This window comes from Macaca mulatta, chromosome 4, assembly GCF_049350105.2.
Source record: "Macaca mulatta isolate MMU2019108-1 chromosome 4, T2T-MMU8v2.0, whole genome shotgun sequence".
NCBI lineage: Eukaryota > Metazoa > Chordata > Mammalia > Primates > Cercopithecidae > Macaca > Macaca mulatta.
This window is the reverse complement of record NC_133409.1, coordinates 26,395,025-26,414,164: the sequence shown is the minus strand read 5'-3', so window position 1 is coordinate 26,414,164 and position 19,140 is coordinate 26,395,025.

The following is a 19,140-nucleotide window of genomic DNA, read 5'->3' as shown; positions in this document are numbered from 1 at the left end:
GTCAATTACATTTCTTTCAGAGCAGTGAAGATTTCTCATCATGTTATCACTTGTACTGGTATCCCTTTTTCAAAAGATACGTTTCTGGGGTCTGTCAATTCGCTTCATAAGAAGTATTCAACTTAACTGAAAACGTCTTTCCCATTTACTTAGCATTCTATCATCCTTGAAAAATGTTTAAGGATCAAAGATTGATTTGACCTGTGTAAAATTTCAACTCACTTTTGTGGCCCACGTTTACCTCCAAGCGGATCTTACTGTAAACCAAACTACACAAGAAGGTATTTGTAAAGGGAAGAATTTGTTTTGCTTTGTTTTGTTGAATGGGAAAGAAGTCCAGCCAGTGGATAAATATGTCTTTGGCTCCACCTTCTGTGCAGAGTGAAAATGAACATTGCAAGAAGAAACTGGTAAATCATTTACTATTTCATGTTTATTTGTTTAATTTTACCTTTTCAATGAAGCTTGGTTAATTTTTTATGATCACTTGTGAATTCATTCCTTCAGTAAATATTTATTATGTCTCAGGGACTATGGTAGACATTAGCATTTTTTAGTTATGCAGTTAATACAAAGCCAATATCAGAGTTTAACTTCATTCAACTTTAGCCTTTGAGTTTTCTTTAAGGGAATTTTGAAAAAGCAAGTAAACAATGATAGGCAAACAGAGAATACTAGTTCGATTCTTTAAAAAAGAAACATGCAGGCCGGGCCTGGTGGCTCACGCCTATAATTCCAGCACTTTGGAAGGCCGAGGAGGGTGCATCACACGGCCAAGAGATGGAGACTATCCTGGCCAACATGGTGAAACTGTCTCTACTAAAAATACAAAAATTAGCTGGGTGTAGTGGCGCGTGTCTGTAATCCCAGCTACTCAGGAGGCTGAGGCAGGAGAATCGCTTGAACCTGGGAGGCGGAGGTTGCAGTGAGCCAAGATTGCGCTGCTGCACTCCAACCTGGGCGACAGAGTGAGACTCCCTCTCAAAAAAAAAAAGAAAAAAATAAAAAATTCTATCGATAGTATATTCACTTTAAAAAATGATCAGAATCAGGGCTAGAGGTTTGGAATCTGCAACTCTTGATTTTGCATGTATATTAGTCTTGTTTATAGGAAGAGAAATAACAGGTCGCTTGTACTGTTTGAAAGTCTAAAAATAAATTTTGGCTCTTTATGCTAATAATTTTTTTTTTTTTTTTTTTTGAGATGGAGTTTCACTCTTGTTGTCCAGGCTGGAGTGCAATGGCATGATCTCGGGTCACTGCAAGCTCCACCTTCTGGGTTCAAGCGATTCTTCTGCCTCAGCCTCCCCAGTAGCTAGGATTACAGGCACGTCCCACCACACCTAGCTAATTTTTGTGTTTTTAGTGGAGACCGGGGTTTCACTATGTTGGCCACGGTAGTCTCCAACTTCTGACCTCATGTGATTCGCCCGCCTCAGCCTCCGAAAGTGCTGGGATTACAGGCGTGAACCACCACGCCCAGCCTTATGCTAAGAATTTTAATCTTTTGAAGATCATGTAACAAACAAGGAAGTATTTCAATATGTTTATTTTAGGGCAGATAAAATGAATATTATTTATTATCTAAAAAATCACTTAGCCAAGTACTAACCTCCTCCGGATGACCGCTTGCCATCATTTTATTTTCAGCATTATGCTACACAAAGTGGAAACTTGAAAAATAGAGAGAACATTTTGCAAGTGGAGGTGATACCTTATGTGCAAATTTTTATGCAGGCTTTATCCAGAATATGAACAAATGTGTAGTTAAAATTACAAATGCACGAACAAATTATTTACATACTTGTTGAACTGATGCCAAAGAAAAAGAAAAAAAAACTTAGCATTGCTTCAAAAGTCAGCTGAGATAAAAATTCCCAAATGAAATATTTACAATGCTTGGTTATAGCACCACTTACCGAAGTCGTTAAAATGCCTTTCTGTTGTATGTCTAAGTCTGCTTTGGTGCACAGGATGAGGTACCTATGGACAGCTTTATTTGGTACGTGTCCTTTATAGACACTAACAAATTTAATACCGGTTTCCTTTAGGATAGTGTAAACACCACCATTATCTCTAAGAAATCATGCATCCTGGCAATTATAAGTTCTATGTGTGTTAGAAATATTTCAGCCCTTATATTGCACTAAGAATGGCAACATTTAAGAACCCTATTAGATCTCTAAGAGAGCCTTTTGTTTGTTTGTTATTAATAACTGGAAATGAGTAGTACTTTAGTGTCAGATGGTTACTGATTTAAAAGCGAAGTACAAATGTAGTGGGCTTGATGTGTTTGGAAGGCTCTAGTGACTTTTCACTCTCTTAGATATTCACATGGATACTTATAACAAATTACAGCTGCCCAGTATGAAGGCAGAATGTCATAATCATGAAGTGATTTAAGGACTTCAGAAACTTTTTCAGACCAAAACCATCCTCCCTACTGGTCTGTTGTGGATGCTGGATTTTCCACTATGTATAAATTCCACCTTTGGATTGGAATCTTTAAGAAGGTCCAAAAGGAAATGCAAGTATATTTTTGGAAAGGGTAAAAACATAAAATATTAACAAAATTTATCATTGTGACTTACAAACAAAGCTTTAAAAGACTGGGGATATAAATTCTGATGAGAATACCAGAAATAAATGGAAGAGTCTATGAAATGACCTAAGTCAATTTGGTTTTCACAACTTATATGCTCTTTTTGTCATGTATTAGTGGCCACCACAAAAGACTGACTTGTATGAAGATTACTCCCTCATGGCATTAGTGTCAGCTTACAAAATAAGAAGTCTTAGACCAGGTTCTGATTTGGATTCTGTATTAGTCAAAGTACTCTAGAAAAACAGAACCAGTAGGGAGTGTTGTGTGTGTGTTTGTGTGTGTGTGTGTTTGTGTGTGTGTAAAATGAGGAATTGGTTCATGCAATTATGAAAGCTGAGAGGTCTCATGACTGCCCTCTGCAAGCTGAAGAGCCTGGAAAGCTTTGTGGTAATTCTGTCCAAAGGCCTGAGAACCAGTGAAGCTAATGGTGTAAACTCTAGCCCACGACCCGGAGAAGATGATAAGTATCCCTATCAGCAAATAGACAGGAAGGAAAAGGGAAGAATTTCTTTATCTTCTCCTTGTTGCTTTATTTAGGCCTTCCATAGATCAGATGATACTTAGTCATTTTGTGGAGTGCAGTCTACCTGAATCCACCGATTCAAATGCTAATCTCATCCAGAAACACCTTCTCAGGTACACCCAGAAATAATGTTTAATGTGGGCACCCTGTGGTCAGTCAAGTTGGCACATGAAATAAATCAACACAGTTGCCTATTTATTTATTTATTTATTTATGGAGACGGAGTCTTACTCTGTGTCCAAGCTGGAGTCCAGTGGCTCCATCTCAACTCACTGCAACCTCCATCTCCCGGGTTCAAGCGATTCTCCTGCCTCAGCCTCCCAAGTAGCTGGGACTACAAGCGCCCGCCACTACTCCCGGCTAATTTTTGTATTTTTAGTAGAGATGGAGTTTCACCATATTGGTCAGGCTGGTCTCGAACTCCTGACCTTGTGATCCGCCTGCTTCGGCCTCCCAAAGTGCTGGGATTATAGGTGTGAGCCACTGTGCCTGGCCCAGTTGCTTATTTAATAAGCAATTATTAGCAAGCAGGCACTTAACCATTTTATACAACTTATTTTGAATTCTCTATGAAATCCTGACTCTGTTCATTTTAGATGAGGAGAGGTAAGATGGTAGTCTCCATCTTACCTAAGGTACCATCTTGCCTAAAAAGTTCTTTTTTTTCCCCCAAAGAGTTATTTTTTAAAAAATTCATATATCATAGTTGTACATATTTTGGAAGTACATTTGATATTTTGTTACATGTATACAAGGTGTAATGATCAAATCAGGGTAACTGGGATATCCATCACCTCAAATATTTATCTTTTTTTCTGTGTTGGGAACATCACAATTCTTCTCACTGTTTTGAAATATACCATAATTTTTTTTTTTTTTTAAATAAACAGAGTCTCACTCTCACTCTGTTGCCCAGGCTGGAGTGCAATGGCGTGATCTCAGCTCACTGCAACCTCCGTCTCCTGGCTGCAAGCAATTCTGCCTCAGCCTCCCGAGTAGCTGGGATTACAGGCACGCACCACCACACCCAGCTAATTTTTGTATTTTTAGTAGAGACGGGGTTTCCTCATATTGGTCAGGCTGGTCTCGAATTCCTGACCTCAGGATCCACCCGCCTCGGCCTCCCAAAGTGCTGGGATTACAGGCCTGAGTCACTTCACCAGGTCAACATACCATAAATTTCTATTAACTGTGATTTCCCTACTGTACTACCAAATAACTTATTCGTTCTAACTGTATTTTTATTTATTTATTTTTCTGTGCAGAACTTCCAAGTCTAATTTAATTATTATTATTATTATTATTATTATTATTATTATTATTGAGATGGAGTCTTGCTCTGTCACCCGGGCTGGAGTGTAGTGGCACCATCCAGGCTCACTGCAAGCTCCGGCTCCCGGGTTCACGCCATTCTCCTGCCTCAGCCTCCCGAGTAGCTGGGACTACAGGCACCTGCCACCACACTTGGCTAGTTTTTTTGTATCTTTCTTTTTTCTTTTTCTTTTTTTTTTTTTGAGACAGAGTCTCGCTCTGTCACCCAGGCTGGAGTGCAGTGGCGTGATCTGGGCTCACTGCAAACTCCGCCTCCCAGGTTCACGCTATTCCCCTGCCTCAGCCTCCCGAGTAGCTGGGACTACAGGCACCCACCACCGCGCCCGGCTAATTTTTTGAAGTTTTTAGTAGAGACAGGGTTTCACCGTGTTAGCCAGGATGGTCTCGATCTCCTGACCTCGTGATCTGCCCACCTCGGCCTCCCAAAGTTCTGGGATTACAGGCGTGAGCCACCGCGCCCAGCCTAATCTAGCTATATTTTATACACGTTAACCAACTTCTCTTTATCTCCCCACCTCCCTCTTTCCCTCCCAAGCTTCTGGTAACAGTAAAGAGACAACCTGCATAAGGGGAGAATGAGATATCCTGCATTTTTATTTTTTTGACTGCAACAGGTGACTGAGAATATGTAATATTTGTCTTCCTGTGCCTGGCTTATTTCATTTAACTTAATGACCTCAAGTTCCATCCTGTTGCCACACTTAACAGGATTTCATTATTTTTTAATGGGTGAATCTATTCCATTGTGTATATATACACCACATTTTCTTTATCCATTCATCTGTTGATGAACACTTGGGTTGATTCCAATATCGTGGAAGTGCAGAGATTTCTTTAATATACTAGTTTCCTTCTTTATTTTATTTTATTTTATTTTTTTGGTAGAGATGGGGTCTCCTCATGTTGCTCAGGCTGGTCTCAAACTCCTGGCCTTAAGCAATCCTGCTGCCTCGGTGTCCCAAAGTACTGGGAATACAGGTGTGAGCCACCTTGCCTGGCCTTCCTTTCTTTTGGATATATACCCAGCAGTGAGATTGCTGGGTCATATGGTATTTTTCCTTTTAGTTTTTTGAGGAATCTCCATACTGTTTTCCCTAGTGGCTGTACTAGTCTACATTCCTACTAACAGTATATAAGCATTCACCTATCTCCACATCTTTGCCAGCATTTTCTTTCTTCTTCTTTTTTTTTTTTTTTTTTTTTGGTCTTTTTGGATAACAGTCATTCGAACTTGACTGATGTTATCTCATTGTGGTTTTGATTTACATTTCCTTGATGATTAGTGATGCTGAACATTTTTTCATATACCTGTTGGCCATTTGTATATCTTATTTTGAGAAATGTCTATTGGGGCTTTTTGTCTTTTGTTTGCTTATTTGTTTTTGTTTTTGAGACGGAGTCACTCTGTTGCTCAGGCTGATGTGCAGTGGTGTGATCTCGGCTCATTACAACCTCCGTTTCCTGGGTTCAAGTGACTCTCCTGCCTCAGCCTCCCTGGTAGCTGGGATTACAGGCATGCGCCACCACGCCGAGCAATTTTTTTTGTTTTTGTTTTTTTGTATTTTTAGTAGAGACGCGGTTTCACCATGTTGGTCAGGCTGATCTCGAACTCCTGACCTCAAATGATCTGCCCTTCTGGCCTCCCAAAGTGCTGTGATTACAGGTGTGAGTTACTGTGTCCAGACTTGGCCCATTGTTGAATTGAATTATTTGATTTGCTGAGTTGAGTTCCTTATATATTTTGGTTATGAATAGCTTGTTAGAAGGATAGTTTGCAAATATTTTCTCCCCTTATGCAGGTTGTCTCTTTACTGTATTTGTTGTTTCCTTTCCTGTGCGAAGCTTTTTTAGCTTGATGCAAACCAATTTGTCTATTTTGCATTTGTTGCCTGTGTTTTTTAGGTTTTACACATACAAAAATCTTTGCCCAGACCAATGTCCTGTACCACTCCCCAACTTTTTCTTCGCGTAGTTTCATAGTCTCAGGTTTTACTTAACTATTCAATCAGTTTTGAGTTGATTTTTGTATATGGTGAAAGAGATGTAGTTTCTATCTTCTTCATAGAGATACCTTTTTCCCAGCACCATTTATTAAGGAGTCTGTCCTTCCCTAATGTATTGTTCTTGGCAACTTTGTTGAAAATGAAATGGCTGTATGTGGATTTATTTCTGCAATCTCTATTCTGTTCCGTTGGTCTATGTGCCTGTTTTTATGCTAGAACCATAGTGTTTTTATTACTATAGCATTATAGTAAATTTGAAATCAGGTAGTGTGATGTCTCCAGCTCTGTTCTTTTTGCTCAGGATTTTCTTAGCTATTTGAGGTCTTTTGCAGCACCATAGAAATTTTAGGATTGCTTTTTCTATTTTTGTGAAGAGTGCAATGGGCTTTTTGATAGGGATTATGTTGAACTGGTAAATCACTTTGAGCAGTAGCATGAAAAATTCTTCGGAGGCATGAGTAACATTATTTCAGTAACAACACTCGTAACAGACAGCCTCAGCTACCAGATATCCTCTGAACCAATGGCTGAGTATAGGACCAGTTTAGAGTCTAAGTTGCTGGTTTCTTAAATACTGTTCATGCGAAAGTCACTATAGCCATTTTACAGATGTTGAATACCACTATTTTACCAAGGAGAGTTTTCTTTTTAAAAACTTCATTATGGTTATTAACAAAACACTGAGTTCACTGGTGAAAATCTATATTTGACATTCAGGTAATAAGATGTCTGAGGTGTTTCAGAAACACGGATACAGAAGTACTTGTAACCTTCTCTGAGGAGACCTTTCTGATAAATACTTGCTATTCACCCCTAGGCCATGAATTATTGATTAAAGTATTCAGCTACCCTACATGTAGCTTAAAGTAACCAACACACACATTTATAGTACTGTATCTTTGCAGAAGTATTTTAAAGTAAATTACAGAGATAAACACAGAGAAACTGGACACTGTTTATACAAGTGCAATTCAGTACACTAGAAAGTGGGTTATTAGCTCTTTGGTTCTTGATGATAAATGGTTAAAGTAAAAACTGTGAGCTGAAATGAGATACCAGAATTGGAAACATTGAATAACATGTAGGAATAACTTAACAATTTTACACTTGGATGACCCTCATCTCAAGAAGTTATATATGTATGCCTAAAAAATAATGACTCTTTATTGAACTGGGTGTGGTGACTCATGCCTGTAATCCCAGCATTTTGGGAGGCTGTGGTGGGAGGATCATTTGAGGCCAGGAGTTAGAGACCAGCCTGGGGCAACATAGTAAGGCCCCACTTCTACTATTAAATATTAAAAACAGACAAACAAACAAAAAGGATGTTTAAATGCTTTTAAAGTTAATATGTATTCAATCTTAATACTTCAGAAATAACTTGACTCCAACATAGTATAGTGTTCAGATTTATTCATATTCAAAATGTTTTCCTTTATGTTTCACACTTGACACCCCTCCCCTCCCCAAACCCTGCCATTTTCCTGGCCCTGAATGGTGAGATACTTGTAGGCAAGTTGTTCTCACTAAACTTTTTAATTTTTAATTTTTAATGAGACAGAGTCTCACTCTGTCACCCAAGCTGGGGTGCAGTGGTGCAACCTCAGCTCACTACAACCTCCGCCTCCCAGGTTCAAGTGATCCTCCTGCCTCAGCCTCCTGAGTAGCTGGGACTATAGGCCCATGCCATCATGCCCAGCTACTTTTTTGTATTTTTAGTAGAGACAGGGTTTCACTGTGTTAGCCAGGATGGTCTCGAACTCCTGACCTCGTGATCCACCCAGCTTGACCCCCCAAAGTGCTGGGATTACAGGAGTGGGCCACCATGCCCGGTCTGTTCTCACTAAATTTCTAACCCACTTTGCAAACAGCAGAGAAAATTGATATTCAATATTTCCCATTTTATAAAATTCCCAAAGCAGTAGGCTTGATATGTTTGGAAAGTTCAGGTGACTTTTTAATCTCTTACAGATTTGTGTGATATTGAGTGGGATTCATTCCAGTAATTGATTTCCCTGCAGTAATTTTAGTAGTTCTTCTATGTTCATTCTTGAAGTACTGGTGGATTTTATTTTATTTTATTTATTTTATTTATTTATTTTTTTGAGACAGAGTCTCGCTGTCGCCCAGGCTGGAGTGCAGTGGCCTGATCTCAGCTCACTGCAAGCTCCGCTTCCTAGGTTTACGCCATTCTCCTGCCTCAGCCTCCCGAGTAGCTGGGACTACCGGCACCCACCACCTCACCTGGCTAGTTTTTTGTATTTTTTTTAGTAGAGACGGGGTTTCACCATGTTAGCCAGGATGGTCTCGTTCTCCTGACCTCGTGATGCGCCCGTCTCGGCCTCCCAAACTGCTGGGATTACGGGCTTGAGCCACCACGCCCGGCCATTGGTGGATTTTAAATATTGAAATTTAAAATATTAAAGAAAGTGAAAGAAAGCAAGTTATGATTACCATCGATGAGAGAATATTTTAGAAATTTCTAATAGAGGTCATGAGAGCAGCTCTGAGATGTGATTCTTGGCTTTCAGTAACTTAGCCTTTGATGAACAGTTTACCCAGTGGGGAAAAGACTGTAGAGTTGTGAAGCAGAGCTTTTGATTGCACCCATCCATAGAAAGGCAGCATATTGTGTGTTTAGACTAATTCTAAAATGTAGCCAGTTTTAACAGATGTTTTAATGAATTGACCACTAAACCAGATAGGACATAAAATCGATCTTCATTTTAGACCTTAATTAGGCAATGAAAACTGCAATTTTGGATTCAGATGTAAGAAATGGTTATGGAAAGCCTATTATTTATTTCAGTATTTCTGTGATTGTGTACACAGGCAATCCTGATAAACTTGGCCACTCAGAGGTTAAGTCAGAGTCAGTTCTATTGAGCCAGGGGAGTGGGACCTGTGGGCATGAGGTATTCCAGTATACTTAAAAATGAAGATATGCCAAAACCAGATTTAAAAATTTATAGAGTATTTTAGTACTTGTATTAACTAGTAAACAATTTGAATTTTAAAAACCCACTGATATGATTAGGCTTTGTGTCCCCACCCAAATCTCATCTTGAATCGTGATCCCCATAATCCCCGTAATCCCCAGGTATCAAGGAGAGACCAGGTAGAGGTAATTGAATGATGTGGGTGGTTTCCCCCATGCTATTCTCGTAATAGTGAGTGAGTTCTCACACAATCTGATGGTTTTGTACGGGGCTTTTCCTCCTTCGCTTGGCGCTTCTCCTTCGTGCTGCCTTATGATGAAGGTGCCTTGCTTCCCCTTTGCCTTCGGCCATGATTGTAAGTTTCCTGAGGCTTCCCCAGCTGTGAATTGTTGAACTGTGAATCAGTTAAACCTGTTTCCTTTATAAATTACCCAGTCTTGGGCAGTTCATTATAGCAGTATGAAAACAGACTAATACACCCATGCAGCTATATTATTTTACTACTTATATGAAAATAGGATTTGTTTTAAAAATTACCTAATAGTTCATTGTCAGGTGCCTTATTTTAAAGTTTTTTGCTGAACATATTCTTCTTTTCAAATTGTCAGTTTACCTCTTAACTATATGTATAATTTTATTTAGAAATGATATCAAAACTGAATATTTGATACATTTCCTGAACAGGTGGCCCAGTCCAAATGGCCTTTCTGATAATGGCCTTTCCCTCCTTCCTCACTCTGTCCCCTGGTCTCTGGGAGGGAAAAAGCCAGATTCCAAGCAAAAAGCTGGAGTTCTTCGTTGGCCACTGACTTGCTACTCACTTTTGCTTTGAAAAATTCCCTCTCCCTCTTTTATTCTAATTTTCTGAAGTGTAACGTAACTACAGGAGAGGGAACATCTTCTTTTTTTTTTTTTTTGAGGCGGAGTCTCGCTCTGTAGCCCAGGCTGGAGTGCAGTGGGGCGATCTCGGCTCACTGCAAGCTCCGCCTCCCGGGTTCCCGCCATTCTCCTGCTCCCGAGTAGCTGGGACTACAGGCGCCGCCACCACGCCCGGCTAATTTTTTTGTATTTTTAGTGGAGACGGGGTTTCATTGTGTTAGCCAGGATGGTCTCGATCTCCTGACCTCGTGATCCGCCCGTCTCGGCCTCCCAAAGTGCTGGGATTACAGGCTTGAGCCACCGCGCCTGGCCGAGGGAACATCTTCTAAGCGTGAAGTCTGAAGGGATTTTGCAAATTGAATACACCTGTTTAACCAGCTCACCTATCAAGACATAGAACATGACATGAAATCCCTGTAGTCCTCTATGAGCCTTCTTCTTTCCATTACTTCCCCCACAAGGATAACTATATTACTATCTTAGTTTTCCCCCATTAATTAAATTACATCTTTAAAAAATATACTTTTTTGTGTGTGTCTGACTTCTTCTTTTTTTTTTTTTTTTTTCCTTTTTTTGTTTTCACACAAAGTCTCGCACTGTCACCTGGGCTGGAGTGCAGTGGTGCGATCTCGGCTCACTGCAACCTCTGTCTCCCAGGTTCAAGCGATTCTCCTGCCTCAGCTTCCCAAGTAGCTGGGATTACAAGCGCCCACCACCACGCCTGGCTAATTTTTTGTAGTAGAGATGGGGTTTCACATGTTGGCCAGGGTGGTCTTGAACTCCTGACCTTGTGATTTAATGGCCTTGGTCTCCCAAAGTGCTGGGATTACAGGTGTGAGCCAACTCGCCCAGCCCAACTTCTTTTATTTTAATCCGTATTGTTGCAGACAGTCCTAGATGATTTATTATGTGAATAGACTATGATTTATTTACCTTTTCTACTGATAATAGGCTTTTGGGTAATTTCTAGTTTGGGGGTATTATGATAAATAATCCTCTGAACATTCTAGAACAGGTCTTTTGAGTTGTCTGTTTTTTACAAAAATAGTAATAATTTGTAGGAGTTTTTTTTTTTGTTTTTTGTTTTTTTTTTTTTGACACGGACTCTCGTTCTGTTGCCCAGTCTGGAGTGTAATGGCGTGATCTCAGCTCACTGCAACCTCCGCCTCCCGGGTTCAAGCGATTCTCCTGCCTCAGCCTCCCGAGTAGCTGGTATTACAGGCACCTGCTATCACACCCAACCAATTTTTGTATTTTTAGTAGAGATGGGGTTTCATCATGTTAGCCAGGCTGGTCTTGAACTCCTGACCTTAGGCGATCCACCCACTTTAGCCTCCAAAAGTGCTGGGATTACAGCTGTGAGTCACCGTGCCCAGCCAAGAGTTCTTTTTAATTCTGGCTATGAGTCCTTTGTCAGTTATGTGTGTAGGAAATAACTTTTCTTCCTCTGGCTTGCTTTTCTACTCTCTTATTTCTTGTGATAAATGGAAGTATGTACATTTAATATAATCTAGATTATCAACTTTTTTTCTTTATAGTTCTTTTTTTATGATCTTTTAAATAAATCTTTGCCTAATCAAAAATGAAGAAATTTTTTCCTATGTTTTCTTCTAAAAGTTTTTGTTTTCTCTTTTAGATTTAGATCTGCAATTTTACTTATAAAATTGATTTTGTGGGGCCGGGCGCGGTGGCTCAAGCCTGTAATCCCAGCACTTTGGGAGGCCGAGACGGGCGGATCACGAGGTCAGGAGATCGAGACCAGCCTGGCTAACATGGTGAAACCCCGTCTCTACCAAAAACATACAAAAAACTAGCTGAGAGAGGTGGCGGGCGCCTGTAGTCCCAGCTGCTCGGGAGGCTGAGGCAGGAGAATGGCGTAGACCCAGGAAGCGGAGCTTGCAGTGAGCTGAGATCCGGCCACTGCACTCCAGCCTGGGCGACAGAGCAAGACTCTGTCTCAATAAATAAATAAATAAATAAATAAATAAATAAATAAATAAATAAAATTGATTTTGTGTATGGTATAAAGTAGAGGTCAAGTTACCTGCTTCTGAATATGAAAATTCAGTTCATCCAGCATAATTTATTAAAAAGACCTTTCTGTTCCCATTGTACTGCAGTGTCACCTTTGTCAAAAATTAGGTGACAGTGTATGTGGCTCTATTTCTGAACCATCTACTCTGTTCCATTGGTCAGTTCATCCACCATTGCCAGTAACGTGCTTTTCTAATTACTATACCTTCATAATAAGTATTTTTTCCCTCATATCCCTTTTGACCACATAAGAAGTCTTGAAATATGGTAGCATAAGTCTTCCAGTTTTGTTGTTGCTGTTCTTCTGGATTGTGTTACCACATATTTCATATGTTTCAAAAATCAATTTCTCAGTTTTCACTCTCTCTCTCTCTCACACACACACACACACACACACACACACGATCGTTAAATATCTGTTGGGATTTTGGTTAGGATGACATAGATTTGGGGAGAATCTACATCTTTACTGGTCTTTCAATTCATGAATATGATGTATTTGTTCATTTGTTTGGGTTTTGTTTAATATTTTGTAGTTTTCTATCTACAGATCTTTTGTTAAATCTAAATATTATTGCTTTTCTTTTGATATCTTGTAAAAAATAGTTTTTAAAGTTTTATGTTATTCATTAATAGTATTTAAATATAGAGTTGATTATTTTATCTTGGTCTTCTATGATCTCATAAAATTCATTATTAGTAACTATTATGTAGGTTCTTTAGGATTTTTCTAGATACGTGATCATGTTTTTGGTAAATAGGTTTTCAAGATTTACAAGTATTGAAAGTGAAAAATGTTAAAGAAAAAAAATAGTTTTACTTATTTTTTTTTTTTCCAATTCTATGCCTTTTATTTCTTTTACTTGCCTTGTTGTACTGATTAGAATGCCCAATACAGGGCAGGCATGATGGCTCACGCCTGTAATCCCAGCACTTTGGGAGGCCGAGGTGGGCGGATCACAAGGTCAGGAGTTCGAGACCAGTCTGGCCAATATGGTGAAACCCGTCTGTACTAAAAATACAAAAATTAGCCAGGCGTGTTGGGGGACACCTGTGGTCCCAGCTGCTCAGGAGGCTGAGGCAGGAGAATCACTTGAACCTGGGAGGCGGAGCTTGCAGTGAGTCGAGATCATACCACTGTACTCTAGCCTGGGAGACAGAGTGAGACTCCGTTTCAAAAAAAAAAAAAAAAAATGCCCAATACAATGTTTAATGTAAGTGATGAAAACAGACATTCTTCTCTTCTTCCTGATTTTAGGTAAAAGACATTCTTTCATCTTTGAGTATGATGTTAGCTATAGATCTTTTGTTGATGTTCTTTATCAGATCGAAGAAATTTTTTTTTACTTCTAATTTGCTGGCTTTTATCAGAATAGATTATGCATTTTGTAAAATGATTTCTTTTGTATCTATTATTTATTTATTTATGTATTTATTTATTTTGAAACAGAGTCTCACTCTGTCATCCAGGCTGGAGTACAGTTGCACCATCATGGCTCACTGCAGCCTTGAACTCCTAGGCTCAAGCAATCCTCCCACCTCTCAGTCTTCCAAGTAGCTGGGACGATAGGCACCCACCACCATGCCCAGCTAATTTTTGTATTTTTTGTAGAGGGTTTTGCCATGTTGCCCAGGCTAGTCTCGAACTCCTAGGCTTAAGCGATCTGCCCGCCTCGGCCTCCTGAAGTGCTGGGATTACAAGCGTGAGTTACCAGACCTGGTCTACATCTATTTAAATGACTTGTAGTTTTTTCATCAGTTTGTTGATATGCTGAAATTGAATACTTTCAATGGGTTGAATCAGCCTTGCATTTCCAGAATGAATCCTATTTAGTTGTGATGCATTAATCTTTTTCTTCTCTATAATTAAGTTTGATTTACTAAAATTTTGTTCAGAATTTTGGCAGCTATGTTCAGAAGGAATATTGGCCTATAGTTGTCTTTGCTTGTGTTATCTTTGCCTTTTATTAGTACCAGAAAATATTGTCCATATTAAATGACTTGGGAAATATTTATTCCTCTGTCTTCTGAATCAGTTTCAGTAGAATTATTGGGCTTTTTTTTTTTTTTTTTTCTTGAGACAGGGTCTCTGTTGCTGAGGCTGGAATGCAGTGTCACAATCATAGCCTACTATACCCTAAAACTCCTTGGCTCAAGTGATCCTCCCACCTCAGCCTCCAGGGTAGCTAGGACCAAAGGCAGGCAACACCATACCTGGTGAATTATTTTTCTTTTTGGTAGAGATGGGGGTCTCACTATGTTGCCCAGGCTGGTCTCAAACTCCTGACCTCAAGCTATTCCTCCACCTTGACCTCTCAAAGCCACTGTGTCCATATTGTTCCTTAAATTCTTTTTTTTTTTTTCTTTTGAGATGGAGTCTCACCCTGTCACCCAGGCTGGAGTACAGTGGTGTGATCTCGGCTCACTGCAACCTCCACCTCCTGGGTACGAGTGATTCTCCTGCCTCAGCCTCCTGAATAGCTGAGACTACAGGTGTGTGCCACCACGCCTGGCTAATTTTTGTATTTTTAGTAGAGATGGGGTTTCACCATGTTGGCCAGGCTGGTCTCGAACTCCTGACCTCATGAACCACCCATCTTGGCCTCCCAAAGTGCTAGGCTTACAGGCATGAGTCACCGTGCTTGGTCCCTTAAATTTGTAATAGAATTCACCAGTGAAGCCATTAGGGCCTGAAAATTTTTTTGTAGGAAGGATTTTAATTATGAATTCAATTTCTGTAATGGATATATGGCTATGCAAGTTTTCTTCTTTTTCTTGACCAATTATGTTAATTTGCATCTTTTAAATAATTTGTCCAACTATCTAGCTTTTTAGATTTTTGTCAAAAAATTGTTTATGATCTTTCTTTGTCATTTAATATCTGCATGATTTGTTCTGATATTTTCTCTATCATTACTGATATTAATCATGTGCATTTGCATTGTCTCTTTTTTTCCTTGATAAATCTGAGGATCATTTTCATCAATTTAATTGATCTTTTCAAAGAAACAACTTTTGGTTTCATTGATATTTTCCCACTTGTTTATTTCCTGTTTCACTTATTTCTTATCTTTATATTATTTCCATTCTTTTTTTCCTAGTGTGAGTTTATGTTTTTTGTTTTTTGTTTTTTGTTTTTTTGAGATGGAGTCTCGCTCTGTCACCCAGGCTGGAGTGCAGTGGCGCATTCTCAGCTCACTGCAACCTCTGCCTCCCGGGTTCAAGCGATTCTCCTGCCTCAGCCTCCTTAGTAGCTGGGATTACAGGCACCTGCCCCCACGCCCGGCTAATTTTTGTACATTTTAGTAGAGATGGGGGTTTCACCATATTGGCCAGGTTGGTCTTGAACTCCTGACCTTGTGATCCACCCGCCTCAGCCTCCCAAAGTGCTGGGATTACAGGTGTGAGCCACCGCTCCTGGCCTTTTTTTTTTTTTTGGAAACAGAGTCTTGCCCTGTCACCTGGGCTGGAGTACAGTGGTGTGATCTTGACTCTGCAACCTCTCCCTATTGGGTTCAAGCAATCCTCCCACCTCAGTCTCCTGAGTAGCTGAGACCAAAGGTGTGTGCCACCACACCTGGCTAATTTTTTGTATTTTTACTAGAGATGGGGTTTTGCCATGTTGCCTAGGCTGGTCTTGAATTCTTGAAGCAATCGACCTGCCTAGGCCTCCCAAAGTGTTGGGATTACAGGCATGAGCCACCATACCCAGTCTAACTCTTTTTCTAATTTCTTCAAGTAGAAACTCTGATAGTTGATTTCATTCCTTTCTTCATTTCTTTCTTTTTTTCTTTTTTAATTTAATTTAATTTAATTTTTTTTTGTAGAAATGGAGTCTGCCTTTGTTACCCAGGAATCTGGAACTCCTGGAGTTGAAACTCCTGGCCTCAAGCGATCCTCCTGCCTCAGCCTCCTGAAGTATTGGTATTATAAGCATGAGCCACCACTCCTGGCCTCTTCATTTCTAATATAAGCATTCAATGCTATATTATTTCTAGGCACTGTTTTAGTTGCATCACATAATTTTTTTTTTTTTTTTTTGAGATGGAGTCTCGCTCTGCCACTGAGGCTGGAGTGTGAAGGTGCGGTCTTGGCTCACTGCAACCTCCGCCTCCTGGGTTCAAGCAACTCTCCTCTCTCCGCCTCCCGAGTAGCTGGAATTACAGGCATGTGCCACCACACCCAGCTAATGTTTGTATTTTTAGTAGAGATGGAGTTTCACAATGTTGGCCAGGCTGGTCTTGAACTCCTGACCTCAGGCAACCTACCCGCCTCTGTCTCCCAAAGTGCTGGAATTACAGGCATGAGCCACCATGCCTGGCCCACAATTTTTATTTATTTATTTTATTTTATTTTATTTTATTTTATTTTATTTTATTTTATTTTTTGACCACCCTGTCACCCAGGCTGGAGTGTAGTAGTGCGATCTCGGCTCACTGCAAGCTCCACCTGGGTTCACGCCATTCTCTTGCCTCAGCCTCCAGAGTTGCTTGGACTACAGGTGCCCGCCACCATGCCCAGCTAATTTTTTGTGTTTTGTTTAGTAGAGATGAGGTTTCACCGTGTTAGCCAGGATGGTCTCAATCTCCTGAGCTTGTGATCCACCCCCCTCAGCCTCCCAAAGTGCCGGGATTACAGGCGTGAGCCACCGCACCCGGCCCACAATTTTTAATATGCTATATTTTTATTATAATATAGTGGAAATTTTTTAATTACCTTGTTATTTTTAAACTCACTGATTATTTAGAAGTGTAATTTTAAATATTCAAATATTTTGGGTTTCCCTAGGTATCTATTGCTATTGATTTCTAATTCAGTTCTATTTTGGTTAGGTGTAATCTGTATTATTGCAATCTTTTTAAATTTACTGAGGTTTATTTCATGGCCCAGAATATAGTTTACTTAGTAAGTGTACCATGTGAACTTAAAAAGCATGTTATACTACTCTTGGATATAGAATTCTATAAATAGTATTATCCAGGTGATTAATAGTATTTTTCAAATCACCTATGTCTTTGATGAATTTTGTGTAGTGGTTTGATGGAATCAATTGTTGAGATAAACATTAAACTCTCATGTATAATTATGGAATTGTCTATTTCTTTAATTTTTTCAATTTTTCTTCATATATTTGAGGCTCTATTATTAAAGGTAAGCACATTTTTGTTTACTAAGTATTCCTAATAAATTAACCCTTTTAATTAGCTAGAAATGAGGTCTCTCTAAGTGCCTCGGGCTGGACACAAACTCCTGGGCTCAAGTGATCCTTCTGCCTCAGCCTCCCTAGTAGTTGGGACTACAGATGTGTGCTAATGTGCCTAGCTTACATTGACATTTTGATCATTATGAAATATCCTTCTTAACATCTGTAATATTTCTTGTCTTGAGATCTATTTTATTTGATATTAATATAGCTGCTCCAATCTTCTTTTTTTTTTTTTGAGACGGAGTCTTGCTCTGCCGCCCAGGCTGGAGTGCAGTGGCCGGATCTCAGTTCACTGCAAGCTCCGCCTCCCGGGTTCACGCCATTCTCCTGCCTCAGCCTCCTGAGTGGCTGGGACTACAGACGCCCGCCACCTCGCCCGGCTAGTTTTTTGTATTTTTTAGTAGAGATGGGGTTTCACCGTGTTAGCCAGGATGGTCTCGATCTCCTGACCTCGTGATCCGCCCGTCTCGCCCTCCCAAAGTGCTGGGATTACAGGCTTGAGCCACCGCGCCCGGCCTCCAATCTTCTTATGTGTACTATTTACATGGTATGCCATTTTCCATCTATTTACTCATTCTTAGCCCATCTGTCTATACCTTTGTGTTTAAAGTATTTCTCTTATAGACAGATTACAATTAAGTTCTGCTGTATGCATTATTCTGAGAAACATTTTAATTGTCATGTTTTTTTTTTTTGAGATGGAGTTTTACTCTGTTTTCCAGGCTGGAGTGCAATGGCATGATCTCAGCTCACTGCAACCTCTGCCTCCTGGGTTCAAGAGAGTCTCCTGCCTCAGCCTCCTGAGTAGCTGAGATTACAGGCGCCCACTACCACACCTGGCTAATTTTTGTATTTTTAGTACATATGGGGTTTCACCATGTTGGCCAGACTGGTCTCAAACTCCTGACCTTGTGATCCGCCCACCTCAGCCTCCCAAAGTGCTGAGATTACTGGCATGAGCGGCTGAGCCCAGCCTTAATTGTCATCTTTAGTTCATTAGCATTTATTATAATCATTTATTTGAGTAGGTGTAGGTATACCACTTTGTTTTTTTGATTGTTACTTGTCTCTCTGTTTTCTCATACTCTGCTCTTCCTTTTCTTTTTTCTTATTTGAATATTTTTAAAAATTACATTTTAATTTTCCCATTGACATTTTAGATATACTTCCTTATTATACATTTTTAGTGATTGCTGTAGGAATTATGTCTCAAATGTTTCACGGTCCACTTACGCTTAATATTATACCACTTCATGTAGAATAAAAAATCTTTCCAAGCATATAGTTTCGTATTCCTCTCTGTCTTTTTTGCTATAAAAAAGCAAGACCCAAAATGCATTATATATGTCATAAGACAGTATCTTAATTGTGGTTTAAAACCATTATTTAAATTATAGTATAATTACAAGGGAAAAAGTGAAAGAAATCAATGAAATACTTTTCTGCATTTACACAGATATTTACTATTTTTAATGTTCCTAATTCTGAGGATCTCAGTTTTCATCTGACGACATTTTTCTTGGGCCTGAAGATCTTCCTTCAGCATTGCTTGTAGTGTAGTTTTACTGGGGATGTATATTAGGCCATTCTTGCATTGCTTTAAGGAAATACCTGTAGAC